This window comes from Lonchura striata, chromosome 7 (assembly GCF_050655825.1).
Source record: "Lonchura striata isolate lonStrDom1 chromosome 7, ASM5065582v1, whole genome shotgun sequence".
Taxonomy (NCBI): domain Eukaryota; kingdom Metazoa; phylum Chordata; class Aves; order Passeriformes; family Estrildidae; genus Lonchura; species Lonchura striata.
The window spans coordinates 162,782-180,544 of record NC_140709.1 but is presented as its reverse complement, the minus strand read 5'-3'; the positions used below and the strand labels follow the sequence as shown (position 1 = coordinate 180,544).

The following is a 17,763-nucleotide window of genomic DNA, read 5'->3' as shown; positions in this document are numbered from 1 at the left end:
CATTTTATAGAGCATTGGGTTCTCTTTATGAGTTAGTGTAGTGGTAGAGTTTTGGTTATTTTTTTTAGAAACGTTCGGGGTCTGTTGTATGATTTGCAGTATAGTAAGTTAGTTGGGTTTTTTTTTTTTTCATTTTAGTGGTTTTTGTGATTTGCTGTGTGGATTTCTATAGGTTGTTTTAAATGTTTGTTTCATTTTTGTGATGTGATAAGAACTGTTAGTGAAAGGAGTGTAGTGTGGGTTTTTTTGCTGGTAGTTGGTTGGCTGGTGGAGCCTTTCTGAATTTTTTGGATGGTATTGGTGGGAATTTGATGCTGTTTGTTTTGGCATTTTATTTTTAGGAATTGGATTATAACTGCAAAGTTTTAACTATAACTCTAATGAAACAAAAGAAATGCATAAATATGAAAATGGAATATAAACCTTCAATTTTAAATATAAACGGAATACATATAAATAAAACATGTAACATAAATAATGTTATCCATTACTATTAGGTATTATATTGTTTGATATAGAGTATTTTATATGTATATATAAATACATATAAATAGAGATTATAAATACAAGCAAAATAACCATATAGAGTTGTATAATTAATTCGTGTGGATATATAAATATAAAAATTACAAAATAATAGAAATCAATGCAGTACATAATGCATATTTTACAGTATATGTGTTATTATAACACATTATATGTCATAAATATTATATATCAAAATATAGTACCTCAATATATTGTGATAGAAGATATAAGTACTATTAAAAATAAAATATAGAAATATTTAAATATCGTTTAAAATAAAGGGGATTTTTATTTTCTATTTGGTAGTAGGTAGGGGTTTTATTACAAAAATTATAAATATAAATAAAATAAAATTAGAAATCTATGTGTAGAAATATATCCTAAATACATTAAGATCTATATAAAAATTCAGTGGTAAGTAAATATAAGTATTAGCAGTATGTACGAAATAGAGTTTAAATAATAATTTATCTATCTTGCTACCTTATAATATATATAATATATATTTATAAATACATCAGTGTAAAGTAGAAATACAAATGTGACTATAATGATGAAAAATTATATGAATAATCAAGTATTGCTTATAGACAGAGCTTTTTTTTTTAAAATTTGGTTAGAGACAGGGCTTTAATAGAAAAAATATGAATATACATTTTATTTTGATATCGTTCTAAATATGGAAATATATATTCGATGTATACAGATATATATAAAAATATAAAAAAATAAAAATAAGTATTAGGAAGAGATAGGCTATAAATAACATCATACATCAATCTACATTTAAAATGTAAATTTGAATATAAATGCAAAAAATAGAGATAAATGTAAACGGAGCTTAAATAATGGGATTTTTTTAAAGATTTTGACTTGGATGGAGGCAGGGGTTTATTTTAAGCAATATAAACCTTCTAGAAATCTAAATCTAACTATAGAAATATATAAGCAATACATTAAGATATGTACTAAAATAGAATAAAATATAATAGAAATAAATGTAAGAAATTATAAAAATTCAGTTATACATCAATATACATTATAAATCCGAATGTGAATATAAATATGAAAAATATAAAAATAAAATACATTGAAATGCAGTTTAAAAGAAAAGGTTTTTTCTTTTGGTTCTTGTTGGGTTAGAGGCAAGGGGTTTTTTTTTGTTGGCGTTCTTTTCCGCGCGGGATATTTTGGGGCATTTGCTACCGAGGATGTTCCGGAGGGGACGGCGCCCGTTCTTTTTGCCGCCTGCCCCGCCCGCGGCCCCGAGGCGAGCGGCGGCCCCCGGCGGTGGCGGGCGGCAGTGCTGCCGCCTTGTGGACAGAGGTGGGTACTACAGACACAGCCCGCGGGCGCCATCTTGGGAGTGGCTTGGCGCGGACTCGGCTTGACCTTCTCAAGAGGGTGCAAAAACGAGGACAAGAAAGTCGAGGACCCGTGTCTGTTTTCCACACTGCCTGAATTGCCCGCACCGCCGGCGCCCCCCTAGGGGATTTTCCGCGGCAGTTCTGGTGCCGTGCACACGGGCTGTGGGGTCAGCAGCACCGCGAGCCTGCGGGATTTTGGCACGAGCCGACAGGCATCGGCAAAACGCCTGTCTCCGTCAAGGTCCTCACGGGCCGCCATCTTGCGAGTGCTTGTCGCGCACTCTCTTGACAAGTGCTGCCGCCTTGTGGACAGAGGGTGGTACTGCAGCCCCCCAGCCAGCGCCCGGCAAAACCACCGAGACGGGGCGGGAGCGAGCGGCGAGTGGGGCGGTGTCTGTGAGTGAGGGGAGGGCTGAAGGCGGCTCAGCGGCGGCGAGGATGGCGGCGAGGGCAGCCCGGTGGGGCCGGTGCCGGCGGGCGGCGGAGGCGCGGTCGCAGCGCTCCCGGGCCGCGGCCGAGCGGCATCGGAGCAGGGCTGCGCCGCCTTTCCCGGCCCCGCGCCCCTCTCCAGACGCCGGGAGCGGCCGCGTGCCGGAAAATGCCGCCGGGGCGGCGGAGCGGGGCCCTGGCTCTGCCCGCCCCTCCTGCCGCCCTCCTTGGAATGGTTCGAGGCGTTATGGGTTTATTGAGGTAGGAATAATTATTTTGTTGTTGTTAATTTAATGTGGGTTTTTTTTTATTTGTTTGTTTTTGTCGTTTGATGTATTTGGTTTGTAGAGCAGGAACTGCAGACAGAATCCTGCAGAAGTAATATGGAATTTGTCCTCCCAAAACCCACCCGGCTTCAAACCACTTTCAGCACGTGGTCTTCCTTAGCAGCACATGGTTCCCCCATGCTTGAGAGGCGCTGCACTCTACTTTTCTCTCCACCTTTGCTGACAGATCCTGCTGAAGGCTGAGGACAAAGCCCTACCGCTACACGGACAAAGCAGCAGACCTGGTTCGGGAAGCCAGCGTGCTCCAGGTTGCTACAGGACTCTGATCAAACATCAGCATCCCCGTCTCTCACATTGATGGTATGTGGTAACCCCTTAAGAACAGAACTCCACGGCTTGGGGCTACCTTTTCTAACCCTAAGCAACAAACTGGGGATGGATAACTCTAGAGATCCTGTTATGTAAGGATCTCCAGGATTCAGCCCTCCATGTGTCCTTGGAATCAGCAGAGTTTCCACTTTACTCCCAGACGTAATTTTTGATGTGGTTGTGCCACTTTAACGGTATTTGAAATCTCTCTTCGTGTTCTTGCAGCAGCATTATTGAACTACAATGGAAATGTAGTCCTGCCTGAAGCTGTTCACAGAATCGTGGAATCCCAGAAGGGTTTGGATGGGAAGGCACCTTTTTTTAAAGCTCATCCCGTTCCACCCCCTGCCATGGGCAGGGACACCTTCCACCATGCCAGGGTGCTCTAAGCCCTGTCCAGCCTGGCCTTGGACACTTCCATGGATCCGGGGGCAGCCACAGCTTCTCTGGGCAACCTGTGCTGGACAGCAGCTTTGAAAGGCAGAATGAAGTACAGCTGTGATTTTTGTGCTGCCCCCAACATTGTATTGCCTGGCAAATGTGCCTTTGAATTTTTTTTTTTTTTTTAAGGTTTTCTTGTTTGTTTTGTTTGTTTTCGGTTTGTTTTTTTTTTTGTTGTTGTTGTTTTGTTTTTGGGTTTTTTTGGGAACTAAAAAGATACCTTGTGTTCCTGGAATGTTGCATTCTACCTCTGTTGTTTTCCCAGTTAGTCTGGATCCTCTGCTTACATTTTTTCCTTCACTTATTAGATGTCGTGGATATGCTGGCTGTTCTGATGGAGGGCAGTGATGGCTTAGATGAGGAAATTGTGTTCTCTTTAAATGAAGGCGTGATTATCCAGACATTTCCCTTCAGTGCTGTTGTCCCTGCTGCATTAGCAGCCAGGAATATGCTGTTGCTTCAGTCTGAAAACGGAACAGGTACAGTTTTTTTTTTTTATGTTTTATGTGTCGTTTCTAGCAGTGGAGTGAAAGTGGCATCATTTCTACTCTCTTGTAATAATTTTTTACCGTTTATAATTTTTTACCTTGAGGCATGTTATTACCTTCCCTGCAAGCAGAAGGAGGTGCAGATTGATGGTGTTTTGTGCTCAAGAGGGGCATTGAAGCTCTGTAGGTGCTTCTGCCCTAATTCCCTGACCCTGAAGAGAAGGGACACTGTCCCTGCATGGACAGTCTTGGTCTGGAAGTAGTTGGCCTCAGTAACACAGCGTTTTAAGGGCAGAGCATGGCGATCAGGAGAGGAAGGTGTTTCCCGTGCCTGTGGGCAGCTCTTCCCGAGATCAGGGAGAGGGGACTGCCTTGTTAAGTAGGAAATGGATGCGTTTCCCAAGGAAAACTTCAGAAATTAAGCTCCAGGGGCAAATACTGCGAGGTTCTACTACCTCCTTGAGGACAGCGTTAAAACCACAGGGGCATCAGCAGGGCTTGGAACAGGACTGGCCAACCGCAGAGCACCTCACGAAGCCCTCTCTGTGTATGTGGCAGTCGAGTAGCACCTGGGGGGTGCTGAAAGTCCCAGTTCTGACAGAAAATTCTGTTTAACTTGTACACGTTGGCTGGGTGTATCCCCCCAGTACAGCTCGGTTCTTCTCTGAGGCGGTGCCTGGCAGGGTGTCTCCCTGTAAAGAGACGGGCGTGTTTTTGGCACAAGACAGCGAAGGTGGATTGTTTGCTTCAGCAGGAGCTGATGATGTCTGGAGGGTTTTTCAGGTACCTCTGCAGTCAGGAGCACGTGTCTAGGTCACTGCGAACACTTTTTGATCTCGTTCAGTTCTTTTCTGCGTGAGGCTCTGTGGGCTGCTGGCAAGGCCCAAAGTAAGGAAGGTTGCCCCAGTGTCCGTGCTCATGTCAATAGTTTAATTTATTTGGCTTTTCTAGGAGCAGATGTCGTGGAGGACTTTGTTGCTGTTTTCACTGGCCTCCTGCACTCTCCGAGAGAGCCCCTTTCTCCCTGCTTGACGTTCCAGCTCTGTGACAAAGCTGCTAAGTATCCTCAGCTCTACCAGTTTAACCGATACTATAGACTCTGGATGCCCAAGTAGTCCCAGGAACCTGTGGTATGGAATACCTGAAGTCACTGAATTCTTGAGCCAGTATTCCTATAAAATCCTCACAGTTGACAGAGGTTACATTTCCATCAGGAACAGCGTTTTTATTGAGGAGGTAATTCTGCATCCTTGTTGATCGTGCTGGGGACACACGTTTGCTCCAGGGCTTTTCTCTGATGACACAAGAGGTCTCTGTGGTGTTTGGGAGGCGATACCAGGCCTCAGGGCTCATACAGAGACTCCTCAGCAGGCACAGCAGAGCCTGGTGTGCGCTGTGGCCTCTGTTTACAGTGCCCGGAGTTCCCCCGGGTGGGTGGAGGATCACAGGCCCCTGGGCTGGGTTTGGTGAGTTTTTCTCAGTTCAGCAGTGTGAACACTCCAGATACCCCTGGGGACACTACTGGACAGCTCTGTTCTAGCAGGACTGCACGCCTGTGCTCCCAGAGCTTCAGTTCAGAGCTCATCTCAAACCAAAGGTGGCTGAAGAGACTTTTGTTTCATACTCATCACTGTTTTTCTCTTACGCTTTTTGTTTCGCTTTAAACAGTTTGAAAACCACAAGGAGGTCAGGCAAGAGCCTTCTGTGGCACCGGATTCTGTATTTGCTACTTTGCTGAAGGGAGCCTGGGAGAGAGGAAGCAGTACCTTCCTGGAAGATGGTGTTCAGACAAAGTGGAGAGACTTGGCTTCCCGGCTCCCCCCACCTGAGCAGCTTTTGTTGGGAGTAAAGCACGTGCTGCTGTACCTTAAACCTACAGTGGAGAACTTCAGCAGATAATACTGTAGTGATGCTTGGTTTACTTTATGGCACAAGTTACAAATGACTCAGCTGCTAAAACTTAGGTTCCAGTGCTGTAGCTCTTTTTCCTCGACTCGCCTCCGAGGGTACGCAGCACCATACAAAACTGCACCTAATTTGTAAACAAATGTCAGTTGTTCTGATTATTGAAGCTGGGCTTTATTCAGTTGTGTGTGCTGTGGCCAGGTCCTTTGTACAAATAGTATACGGAGGGTGGGGAAACCAGAACTGCACATTCCTTGTGATATGTATGGGATTTTGGGGGGGGTTAAATGAAAAGGAGATGCAAAATGAGGGAATTGCTTTTAGATGTAACTATTCTTGTCCTAAAGGAGCCATCAGCTCTGTCCCGAGAGTTGAGTTACAAGTGTGTGTTGAAAGAGCCGCAAGCCTTTAGGGGCTGCAATTTGTGTGCCCTGGAATGAGGTGCCCTGAGGAAATGTGTGAGCCGGAGGGAGCCGAGCTGTGGGAGTGGGCGAATGGAGGCGGGTGCGGGCGGGAATAGCCGAGCGTGGCCGAAAGTGGCCGGGAGGGCCCGTGGAGGCGAGTGGAGCCGAGCTGCGCCGAAGAGGCGAGTGGGGCCGAATGCGGTCGGAAATAGCCGAGCTTAGCCGAAAGTAACCGAAGCTGGCCGAGGAGCCGAGCGTAGCCGAGCGGCTCCGAGTACAGCCGAGGCGAGCCGAGCTTTGCCGAAGAGGCTAATCGAGCCGAATGCGGCTGGTAATAGCCGAGCGTGGCCCAAAGTAGCCGAAGCTGGCCGAGGAGCCGAGTCCAGCCGAACCGAGCCGAGCTCGGCCGAGCGCAGCAGCCCGGGCAGGGCGGGGCGCCGGGGCGGAGCCGGGGCGCTGGGAGGATCCCCTCCTGTCCCTCTCTCTACCGCTCCATCCTCCTCCCCGTATTCCCCTCAGTTACCTCTCTTTCCCCCGTTTCCGTGTCCCCCCCCAAACTCGGCTCCTTCCTGTCCTGTCCCTGCCCTGCTCCTCCGTTCCATTCCCCCTCTCTCCCTCCTCTGTTCACCGTCCCTCTTCCTCCCCTGCCGGCCTTTCCCTTCCCCGCCCGCTTTCCTCCGCAGCCCGTCCTCCCTCCCCGACCTTTCGCATGCCCCGCTCTCCCTCCTCTCTTCCCGTCGCCCCTTCGCTTCTTTCCCCCGCAGCCGCGGGGCTCGGGGCGCCGGAGAATAAAGCCCCGAGGGCCGGAGCCCGGCGCCCCCCGGGCCTTGCGGGAGTCCCCGCACGGGGCCGGAGGCTCTCGGCGGATCCCCCGCGCCGCTCGGACCCCGCCCCGGCGCTGCCGGACCTGCGGCTCCGCCGGCATCGCGCTGCGAGCGGCCCCCGCTCTGTGCCGTGCCGGCCGTGCCGCGTCCCCGCCGCCTCTGCCGCTCCCTCTTTCTGGCCCTGGCCCGCGACAGCGAGGCGGGGCAGGAGCTTCGAGCCTTCTGGGGGCTGCCCCCCCTTCCTTGTTGCGGCGGAGTCCCTTTCTGGGGGGATGGACGCGTGGGAAGGGCTGGAAGGGAGTGCTGGGCTGCTGTCCGGGGCAGTTGGACTCGTCCTGTGCCTTCTTCGGGAGTCAGGGTTAGGGGCTGAAGACTCGGGGCTCTGATGTCATTTGGGGCACCCCAAGGTCGCTAGGAGAGGGACGCACACTGCGGTGGGGGAGCGGGTGGGTGGCAGATGAGAGGGGGGGTCACGCTGGGTGCCGTCCCGCAGAGGGACCCAAAGCTACCCCAAAATTCCCAGGGAGGGGTGTGTGTAGAATACTAAAACCTGGCAAGTGTTTCGTTTTCACAGGTATTGGTAAAGAATAGGAAGCTATGGCTAAACTAATTTGAAAAGAAGCCCTCTCTCGATCCACTCATTTGTACCCAGGAATGTAGGAAACTCTGACTGTGGATGGGCAGTAGTTTTGAAAATCATGCCGTAGCCTTTTTCTCTAGGAACGAACCAAGCGAGTGCCCTGAAACCAGCGGAGCAGCTGCAGGGGCTAAATGGAACAGAAAGGGCTCCCCGGCACCTTTTGCCTCCGTTCTCTGCCATTCCTCAAAACGTGTCGCAGCCCCGGAAGAGGCGTTTGTCATTCCAGCCTGCCAAAATAAAGACCTGTAAAATCCTAGCTCTGCCTTTTGTTTAACGTGTTCTTACTTTCTATTTATGTCATCACAGAAAGCAAGGAAAGAAGAAATGTGACTGGTTCCCACTATTGCTCCATGCAGGCATTTTTAAAGGCTTCTGTACTTCTATCCTCTTTTTCCACTCCAAGCTTCATTTTTCCCCTCCTTTTTCGAGGTCTGCTGCTTTGGGTGTCCCAAGGAGGGCTGGGTTCCTCAGCAGGGGTCTTAGGAGTTGGTGCTGATTCTGCTTTTCCACAGATATATCAAAGTGTGCTACCAAAGTGACTATTTTCTCCAGGGGAAAGCTTTCTCTCAATGACCATCAATGCATGTATGTGTTTTAATCGTGTAACCAGATGGATTAAGAAAAGCTGACACCCGTAGCAGATTTCTGTTGGATCTGTGTCTGTGAGAAGTGCGCTGTGTGCTGGAGAGGGAGAGACGCTGTTGGAGAGTGGCAACAGCGGCAGGTGTGAGCTGTTAGGATGATGGGGGCTCAGAGCAGCCCCAGGTGTGAGCTGTGAGGATGATGAGGAGGGGGCGGCTCCTCCGGGGGCTGATTTAGGGGGTTTTCCTCACATCGCTTTTGCACGGAGCTGCTGGAGAAGAGGAGTTTATGGGGGGCTCCCGGGGCTGTCTCCTGGAAGGACGGTGAGTGCTTCGGACGGGGTCTGGGGGATCACCTGGATATGCACTTGGAGACGTGGAGCATTGCTCAAAGGAGGAGCCGAGGGACAAACCCTTGTGCCGAGAAGCAGTAGCCAAACAGGTGAGCCGGTGCGCCTTTGTAGTGGGGGCTTTTGTCCTTTCCCTTTGAAATTTCGTCATCCTGAGGTTGAAATGGAGGGGTCAGTCCTGTGGTCCCGCCTTTTAAGAGGTTTGGATTGAGGTAAAATTCTCCCTTTTACCATTATTTGAGGCAGGCCCCTTGTTTTCTGCTCTTCTAGGGGACGCAATTGAAGGGGGGGAGCGCACGTTTCTGTGCCCTCGTTGGGGTGAGGTGAGCGCCGGAGCGTGGCGTCACTGTCGGGCCTTCAGAGGAAGGGAGCTGCAGCCGTGGCAGCGCTGGCAGGGCGGGGATCGCGCTGTGCCGCTGCATTCGGGGCGCTTCTTCTGCCCCCGGCCCGGCAGCGAAGGGTCCGGCGCGGAGCCCTGGCGGCAGTGCCGGGGCTGGCCGGGGCGGAAGGGGAGCTGGGCGCGGCTGGGCTGCCGCGGGCCCGCCGGAGCCGCGCCGGTGCGAGCCGTGCGGAGCCGAGCGGAGCTTTGGCCGGGCCGGCGGGCGGGGGAGGCGGCGCGGGCGGCGCGCCGGTGCCGGCCGGTGCCGCCGCTCCGGGCGCGGGGCTCGGGCGCCGCCGGGGCCCCCCGGGCCCGGTGCCGGCCCCGCCGGGCCGGGGGCAGCGGGCGGGGGTCTGCCGGCGCGGCGCCGCCTCTGCCTGCCGGAGGATCCGCTTTCCTGCCGGAGCCGCGCTGCGCCCGGGGCCGGGAGCGCGGCTCCGCATCTTCCAGCCTCCCTCGCTGCGGTGGTTTTGAGGAATTTATGGGATCCTTTTCTTTTGTTCGTAGTTGCTGTAGGAGAAGGGCCATGGTGTTACTTTTTGGTTGTTACGGTTCTTGCTTCAGGTGCGCATGACAAGGGGGTTTTTTTTGATTGAGTGTTGTTGGATTTCTTTTTGATCCGTTCTTATGTTTCTAAAGAATGTGTTCTTAAAGGTTTACAATGGTTTTTATGGGTCGTAGCATGAAGTAGACGTTAGGTTTTTAATTCGTTTGTGAAGGCTTTTATTAGCATGAGCATATGTAGTGTTTGTTTTGGTGGGTTTGAGGTAGTGTCCTGTAGTTAATCAGTGAGGTTTTTTTTAATATTGATTATTGCATTCTTGTTTATTATGTTATAGGGGTTTTATGCATTTGGCATATTTGATTGCCGTGTATGTTTTATTGTTGCAGAGAGTTCGGGAGTTATTAAAATTGTTACATTTCTCTTTTGGCGACGTGTTTATTTCTAGGTGGTATTTGTGTTTTGATGGTTTGAGGCATAATGGGTTTATTGAGTTAGGAATAATTATTTTGTTGTTGTTAATATATATATATTTTTTTTTTTTAGTTTGATGTATTTGGCTGTTGTTTTTTTATTAGTTTTATTTTTGGGAACATGGGTATATCTATGGTGGGTCTTTATGCGCAGTTATTTTATCTGGGTGGTGAATTTTTTTTCCTTCGTGGTTTCGATTTTTTAATATCTGTAATTATTTGGTGGGTTTTTTTAGTTCATTTTATAGAGCATTGGGTTCTCTTTATGAGTTAGTGTAGTGGTAGAGTTTTGGTTATTTTTTTTAGAAACGTTCGGGGTCTGTTGTATGATTTGCAGTATAGTAAGTTAGTTGGGTTTTTTTTTTTTTCATTTTAGTGGTTTTTGTGATTTGCTGTGTGGATTTCTATAGGTTGTTTTAAATGTTTGTTTCATTTTTGTGATGTGATAAGAACTGTTAGTGAAAGGAGTGTAGTGTGGGTTTTTTTGCTGGTAGTTGGTTGGCTGGTGGAGCCTTTCTGAATTTTTTGGATGGTATTGGTGGGAATTTGATGCTGTTTGTTTTGGCATTTTATTTTTAGGAATTGGATTATAACTGCAAAGTTTTAACTATAACTCTAATGAAACAAAAGAAATGCATAAATATGAAAATGGAATATAAACCTTCAATTTTAAATATAAACGGAATACATATAAATAAAACATGTAACATAAATAATGTTATCCATTACTATTAGGTATTATATTGTTTGATATAGAGTATTTTATATGTATATATAAATACATATAAATAGAGATTATAAATACAAGCAAAATAACCATATAGAGTTGTATAATTAATTCGTGTGGATATATAAATATAAAAATTACAAAATAATAGAAATCAATGCAGTACATAATGCATATTTTACAGTATATGTGTTATTATAACACATTATATGTCATAAATATTATATATCAAAATATAGTACCTCAATATATTGTGATAGAAGATATAAGTACTATTAAAAATAAAATATAGAAATATTTAAATATCGTTTAAAATAAAGGGGATTTTTATTTTCTATTTGGTAGTAGGTAGGGGTTTTATTACAAAAATTATAAATATAAATAAAATAAAATTAGAAATCTATGTGTAGAAATATATCCTAAATACATTAAGATCTATATAAAAATTCAGTGGTAAGTAAATATAAGTATTAGCAGTATGTACGAAATAGAGTTTAAATAATTATTTATCTATCTTGCTACCTTATAATATATATAATATATATTTATAAATACATCAGTGTAAAGTAGAAATACAAATGTGACTATAATGATGAAAAATTATATGAATAATCAAGTATTGCTTATAGACAGAGCTTTTTTTTTTAAATTTGGTTAGAGACAGGGCTTTAATAGAAAAAATATGAATATACATTTTATTTTGATATCGTTCTAAATATGGAAATATATATTCGATGTATACAGATATATATAAAAATATAAAAAAATAAAAATAAGTATTAGGAAGAGATAGGCTATAAATAACATCATACATCAATCTACATTTAAAATGTAAATTTGAATATAAATGCAAAAAATAGAGATAAATGTAAACGGAGCTTAAATAATGGGATTTTTTTAAAGATTTTGACTTGGATGGAGGCAGGGGTTTATTTTAAGCAATATAAACCTTCTAGAAATCTAAATCTAACTATAGAAATATATAAGCAATACATTAAGATATGTACTAAAATAGAATAAAATATAATAGAAATAAATGTAAGAAATTATAAAAATTCAGTTATACATCAATATACATTATAAATCCGAATGTGAATATAAATATGAAAAATATAAAAATAAAATACATTGAAATGCAGTTTAAAAGAAAAGGTTTTTTCTTTTGGTTCTTGTTGGGTTAGAGGCAAGGGGTTTTTTTTTGTTGGCGTTCTTTTCCGCGCGGGATATTTTGGGGCATTTGCTACCGAGGATGTTCCGGAGGGGACGGCGCCCGTTCTTTTTGCCGCCTGCCCCGCCCGCGGCCCCGAGGCGAGCGGCGGCCCCCGGCGGTGGCGGGCGGCAGTGCTGCCGCCTTGTGGACAGAGGTGGGTACTACAGACACAGCCCGCGGGCGCCATCTTGGGAGTGGCTTGGCGCGGACTCGGCTTGACCTTCTCAAGAGGGTGCAAAAACGAGGACAAGAAAGTCGAGGACCCGTGTCTGTTTTCCACACTGCCTGAATTGCCCGCACCGCCGGCGCCCCCCTAGGGGATTTTCCGCGGCAGTTCTGGTGCCGTGCACACGGGCTGTGGGGTCAGCAGCACCGCGAGCCTGCGGGATTTTGGCACGAGCCGACAGGCATCGGCAAAACGCCTGTCTCCGTCAAGGTCCTCACGGGCCGCCATCTTGCGAGTGCTTGTCGCGCACTCTCTTGACAAGTGCTGCCGCCTTGTGGACAGAGGGTGGTACTGCAGCCCCCCAGCCAGCGCCCGGCAAAACCACCGAGACGGGGCGGGAGCGAGCGGCGAGTGGGGCGGTGTCTGTGAGTGAGGGGAGGGCTGAAGGCGGCTCAGCGGCGGCGAGGATGGCGGCGAGGGCAGCCCGGTGGGGCCGGTGCCGGCGGGCGGCGGAGGCGCGGTCGCAGCGCTCCCGGGCCGCGGCCGAGCGGCATCGGAGCAGGGCTGCGCCGCCTTTCCCGGCCCCGCGCCCCTCTCCAGACGCCGGGAGCGGCCGCGTGCCGGAAAATGCCGCCGGGGCGGCGGAGCGGGGCCCTGGCTCTGCCCGCCCCTCCTGCCGCCCTCCTTGGAATGGTTCGAGGCGTTATGGGTTTATTGAGGTAGGAATAATTATTTTGTTGTTGTTAATTTAATGTGGGTTTTTTTTTATTTGTTTGTTTTTGTCGTTTGATGTATTTGGTTTGTAGAGCAGGAACTGCAGACAGAATCCTGCAGAAGTAATATGGAATTTGTCCTCCCAAAACCCACCCGGCTTCAAACCACTTTCAGCACGTGGTCTTCCTTAGCAGCACATGGTTCCCCCATGCTTGAGAGGCGCTGCACTCTACTTTTCTCTCCACCTTTGCTGACAGATCCTGCTGAAGGCTGAGGACAAAGCCCTACCGCTACACGGACAAAGCAGCAGACCTGGTTCGGGAAGCCAGCGTGCTCCAGGTTGCTACAGGACTCTGATCAAACATCAGCATCCCCGTCTCTCACATTGATGGTATGTGGTAACCCCTTAAGAACAGAACTCCACGGCTTGGGGCTACCTTTTCTAACCCTAAGCAACAAACTGGGGATGGATAACTCTAGAGATCCTGTTATGTAAGGATCTCCAGGATTCAGCCCTCCATGTGTCCTTGGAATCAGCAGAGTTTCCACTTTACTCCCAGACGTAATTTTTGATGTGGTTGTGCCACTTTAACAGTATTTGAAATCTCTCTTCGTGTTCTTGCAGCAGCATTATTGAACTACAATGGAAATGTAGTCCTGCCTGAAGCTGTTCACAGAATCGTGGAATCCCAGAAGGGTTTGGATGGGAAGGCACCTTTTTTTAAAGCTCATCCCGTTCCACCCCCTGCCATGGGCAGGGACACCTTCCACCATGCCAGGGTGCTCTAAGCCCTGTCCAGCCTGGCCTTGGACACTTCCATGGATCCGGGGGCAGCCACAGCTTCTCTGGGCAACCTGTGCTGGACAGCAGCTTTGAAAGGCAGAATGAAGTACAGCTGTGATTTTTGTGCTGCCCCCAACATTGTATTGCCTGGCAAATGTGCCTTTGAATTTTTTTTTTTTTTTTTTTTTTTTAAGGTTTTCTTGTTTGTTTTGTTTGCTTTCGGTTTTTGTTTTTTTTTTTTTTTTTTTTTTTTTTTGTTGTTTTGTTTTTGGGTTTTTTTGGGAACTAAAAAGATACCTTGTGTTCCTGGAATGTTGCATTCTACCTCTGTTGTTTTCCCAGTTAGTCTGGATCCTCTGCTTACATTTTTTCCTTCACTTATTAGATGTCGTGGATATGCTGGCTGTTCTGATGGAGGGCAGTGATGGCTTAGATGAGGAAATTGTGTTCTCTTTAAATGAAGGCGTGATTATCCAGACATTTCCCTTCAGTGCTGTTGTCCCTGCTGCATTAGCAGCCAGGAATATGCTGTTGCTTCAGTCTGAAAACGGAACAGGTACAGTTTTTTTTTTTTATGTTTTATGTGTCGTTTCTAGCAGTGGAGTGAAAGTGGCATCATTTCTACTCTCTTGTAATAATTTTTTACCGTTTATAATTTTTTACCTTGAGGCATGTTATTACCTTCCCTGCAAGCAGAAGGAGGTGCAGATTGATGGTGTTTTGTGCTCAAGAGGGGCATTGAAGCTCTGTAGGTGCTTCTGCCCTAATTCCCTGACCCTGAAGAGAAGGGACACTGTCCCTGCATGGACAGTCTTGGTCTGGAAGTAGTTGGCCTCAGTAACACAGCGTTTTAAGGGCAGAGCATGGCGATCAGGAGAGGAAGGTGTTTCCCGTGCCTGTGGGCAGCTCTTCCCGAGATCAGGGAGAGGGGACTGCCTTGTTAAGTAGGAAATGGATGCGTTTCCCAAGGAAAACTTCAGAAATTAAGCTCCAGGGGCAAATACTGCGAGGTTCTACTACCTCCTTGAGGACAGCGTTAAAACCACAGGGGCATCAGCAGGGCTTGGAACAGGACTGGCCAACCGCAGAGCACCTCACGAAGCCCTCTCTGTGTATGTGGCAGTCGAGTAGCACCTGGGGGGTGCTGAAAGTCCCAGTTCTGACAGAAAATTCTGTTTAACTTGTACACGTTGGCTGGGTGTATCCCCCCAGTACAGCTCGGTTCTTCTCTGAGGCGGTGCCTGGCAGGGTGTCTCCCTGTAAAGAGACGGGCGTGTTTTTGGCACAAGACAGCGAAGGTGGATTGTTTGCTTCAGCAGGAGCTGATGATGTCTGGAGGGTTTTTCAGGTACCTCTGCAGTCAGGAGCACGTGTCTAGGTCACTGCGAACACTTTTTGATCTCGTTCAGTTCTTTTCTGCGTGAGGCTCTGTGGGCTGCTGGCAAGGCCCAAAGTAAGGAAGGTTGCCCCAGTGTCCGTGCTCATGTCAATAGTTTAATTTATTTGGCTTTTCTAGGAGCAGATGTCGTGGAGGACTTTGTTGCTGTTTTCACTGGCCTCCTGCACTCTCCGAGAGAGCCCCTTTCTCCCTGCTTGACGTTCCAGCTCTGTGACAAAGCTGCTAAGTATCCTCAGCTCTACCAGTTTAACCGATACTATAGACTCTGGATGCCCAAGTAGTCCCAGGAACCTGTGGTATGGAATACCTGAAGTCACTGAATTCTTGAGCCAGTATTCCTATAAAATCCTCACAGTTGACAGAGGTTACATTTCCATCAGGAACAGCGTTTTTATTGAGGAGGTAATTCTGCATCCTTGTTGATCGTGCTGGGGACACACGTTTGCTCCAGGGCTTTTCTCTGATGACACAAGAGGTCTCTGTGGTGTTTGGGAGGCGATACCAGGCCTCAGGGCTCATACAGAGACTCCTCAGCAGGCACAGCAGAGCCTGGTGTGCGCTGTGGCCTCTGTTTACAGTGCCCGGAGTTCCCCCGGGTGGGTGGAGGATCACAGGCCCCTGGGCTGGGTTTGGTGAGTTTTTCTCAGTTCAGCAGTGTGAACACTCCAGATACCCCTGGGGACACTACTGGACAGCTCTGTTCTAGCAGGACTGCACGCCTGTGCTCCCAGAGCTTCAGTTCAGAGCTCATCTCAAACCAAAGGTGGCTGAAGAGACTTTTGTTTCATACTCATCACTGTTTTTCTCTTACGCTTTTTGTTTCGCTTTGAACAGTTTGAAAACCACAAGGAGGTCAGGCAAGAGCCTTCTGTGGCACCGGATTCTGTATTTGCTACTTTGCTGAAGGGAGCCTGGGAGAGAGGAAGCAGTACCTTCCTGGAAGATGGTGTTCAGACAAAGTGGAGAGACTTGGCTTCCCGGCTCCCCCCACCTGAGCAGCTTTTGTTGGGAGTAAAGCACGTGCTGCTGTACCTTAAACCTACAGTGGAGAACTTCAGCAGATAATACTGTAGTGATGCTTGGTTTACTTTATGGCACAAGTTACAAATGACTCAGCTGCTAAAACTTAGGTTCCAGTGCTGTAGCTCTTTTTCCTCGACTCGCCTCCGAGGGTACGCAGCACCATACAAAACTGCACCTAATTTGTAAACAAATGTCAGTTGTTCTGATTATTGAAGCTGGGCTTTATTCAGTTGTGTGTGCTGTGGCCAGGTCCTTTGTACAAATAGTATACGGAGGGTGGGGAAACCAGAACTGCACATTCCTTGTGATATGTATGGGATTTTGGGGGGGGTTAAATGAAAAGGAGATGCAAAATGAGGGAATTGCTTTTAGATGTAACTATTCTTGTCCTAAAGGAGCCATCAGCTCTGTCCCGAGAGTTGAGTTACAAGTGTGTGTTGAAAGAGCCGCAAGCCTTTAGGGGCTGCAATTTGTGTGCCCTGGAATGAGGTGCCCTGAGGAAATGTGTGAGCCGGAGGGAGCCGAGCTGTGGGAGTGGGCGAATGGAGGCGGGTGCGGGCGGGAATAGCCGAGCGTGGCCGAAAGTGGCCGGGAGGGCCCGTGGAGGCGAGTGGAGCCGAGCTGCGCCGAAGAGGCGAGTGGGGCCGAATGCGGTCGGAAATAGCCGAGCTTAGCCGAAAGTAACCGAAGCTGGCCGAGGAGCCGAGCGTAGCCGAGCGGCTCCGAGTACAGCCGAGGCGAGCCGAGCTTTGCCGAAGAGGCTAATCGAGCCGAATGCGGCTGGTAATAGCCGAGCGTGGCCCAAAGTAGCCGAAGCTGGCCGAGGAGCCGAGTCCAGCCGAACCGAGCCGAGCTCGGCCGAGCGCAGCAGCCCGGGCAGGGCGGGGCGCCGGGGCGGAGCCGGGGCGCTGGGAGGATCCCCTCCTGTCCCTCTCTCTACCGCTCCATCCTCCTCCCCGTATTCCCCTCAGTTACCTCTCTTTCCCCCGTTTCCGTGTCCCCCCCCAAACTCGGCTCCTTCCTGTCCTGTCCCTGCCCTGCTCCTCCGTTCCATTCCCCCTCTCTCCCTCCTCTGTTCACCGTCCCTCTTCCTCCCCTGCCGGCCTTTCCCTTCCCCGCCCGCTTTCCTCCGCAGCCCGTCCTCCCTCCCCGACCTTTCGCATGCCCCGCTCTCCCTCCTCTCTTCCCGTCGCCCCTTCGCTTCTTTCCCCCGCAGCCGCGGGGCTCGGGGCGCCGGAGAATAAAGCCCCGAGGGCCGGAGCCCGGCGCCCCCCGGGCCTTGCGGGAGTCCCCGCACGGGGCCGGAGGCTCTCGGCGGATCCCCCGCGCCGCTCGGACCCCGCCCCGGCGCTGCCGGACCTGCGGCTCCGCCGGCATCGCGCTGCGAGCGGCCCCCGCTCTGTGCCGTGCCGGCCGTGCCGCGTCCCCGCCGCCTCTGCCGCTCCCTCTTTCTGGCCCTGGCCCGCGACAGCGAGGCGGGGCAGGAGCTTCGAGCCTTCTGGGGGCTGTCCCCCCTTCCTTGTTGCGGCGGAGTCCCTTTCTGGGGGGATGGACGCGTGGGAAGGGCTGGAAGGGAGTGCTGGGCTGCTGTCCGGGGCAGTTGGACTCGTCCTGTGCCTTCTTCGGGAGTCAGGGTTAGGGGCTGAAGACTCGGGGCTCTGATGTCATTTGGGGCACCCCAAGGTCGCTAGGAGAGGGACGCACACTGCGGTGGGGGAGCGGGTGGGTGGCAGATGAGAGGGGGGGTCACGCTGGGTGCCGTCCCGCAGAGGG

General features: G+C 49.1%; 2 long non-coding RNA genes across 2 annotated transcripts; both read left to right on the top strand.

Moving 5' to 3' along the window:
* Positions 1 to 3,589: 3,589 nt before the first annotated feature.
* On the top strand, positions 3,590 to 7,938 carry LOC146766848 (uncharacterized). The gene is made up of 2 exons (XR_014956655.1): positions 3,590 to 3,900; positions 4,861 to 7,938. It is a non-coding gene; the product is annotated as an uncharacterized LOC146766848 (long non-coding RNA).
* Positions 7,939 to 11,206: 3,268 nt separating this feature from the next.
* On the top strand, positions 11,207 to 16,347 carry LOC144246675 (uncharacterized). Its single transcript, XR_014956654.1, has 2 exons — positions 11,207 to 15,369; positions 15,802 to 16,347. It is a non-coding gene; the product is annotated as an uncharacterized LOC144246675 (long non-coding RNA).
* The last annotated feature ends 1,416 nt before the right edge of the window (positions 16,348 to 17,763 follow it).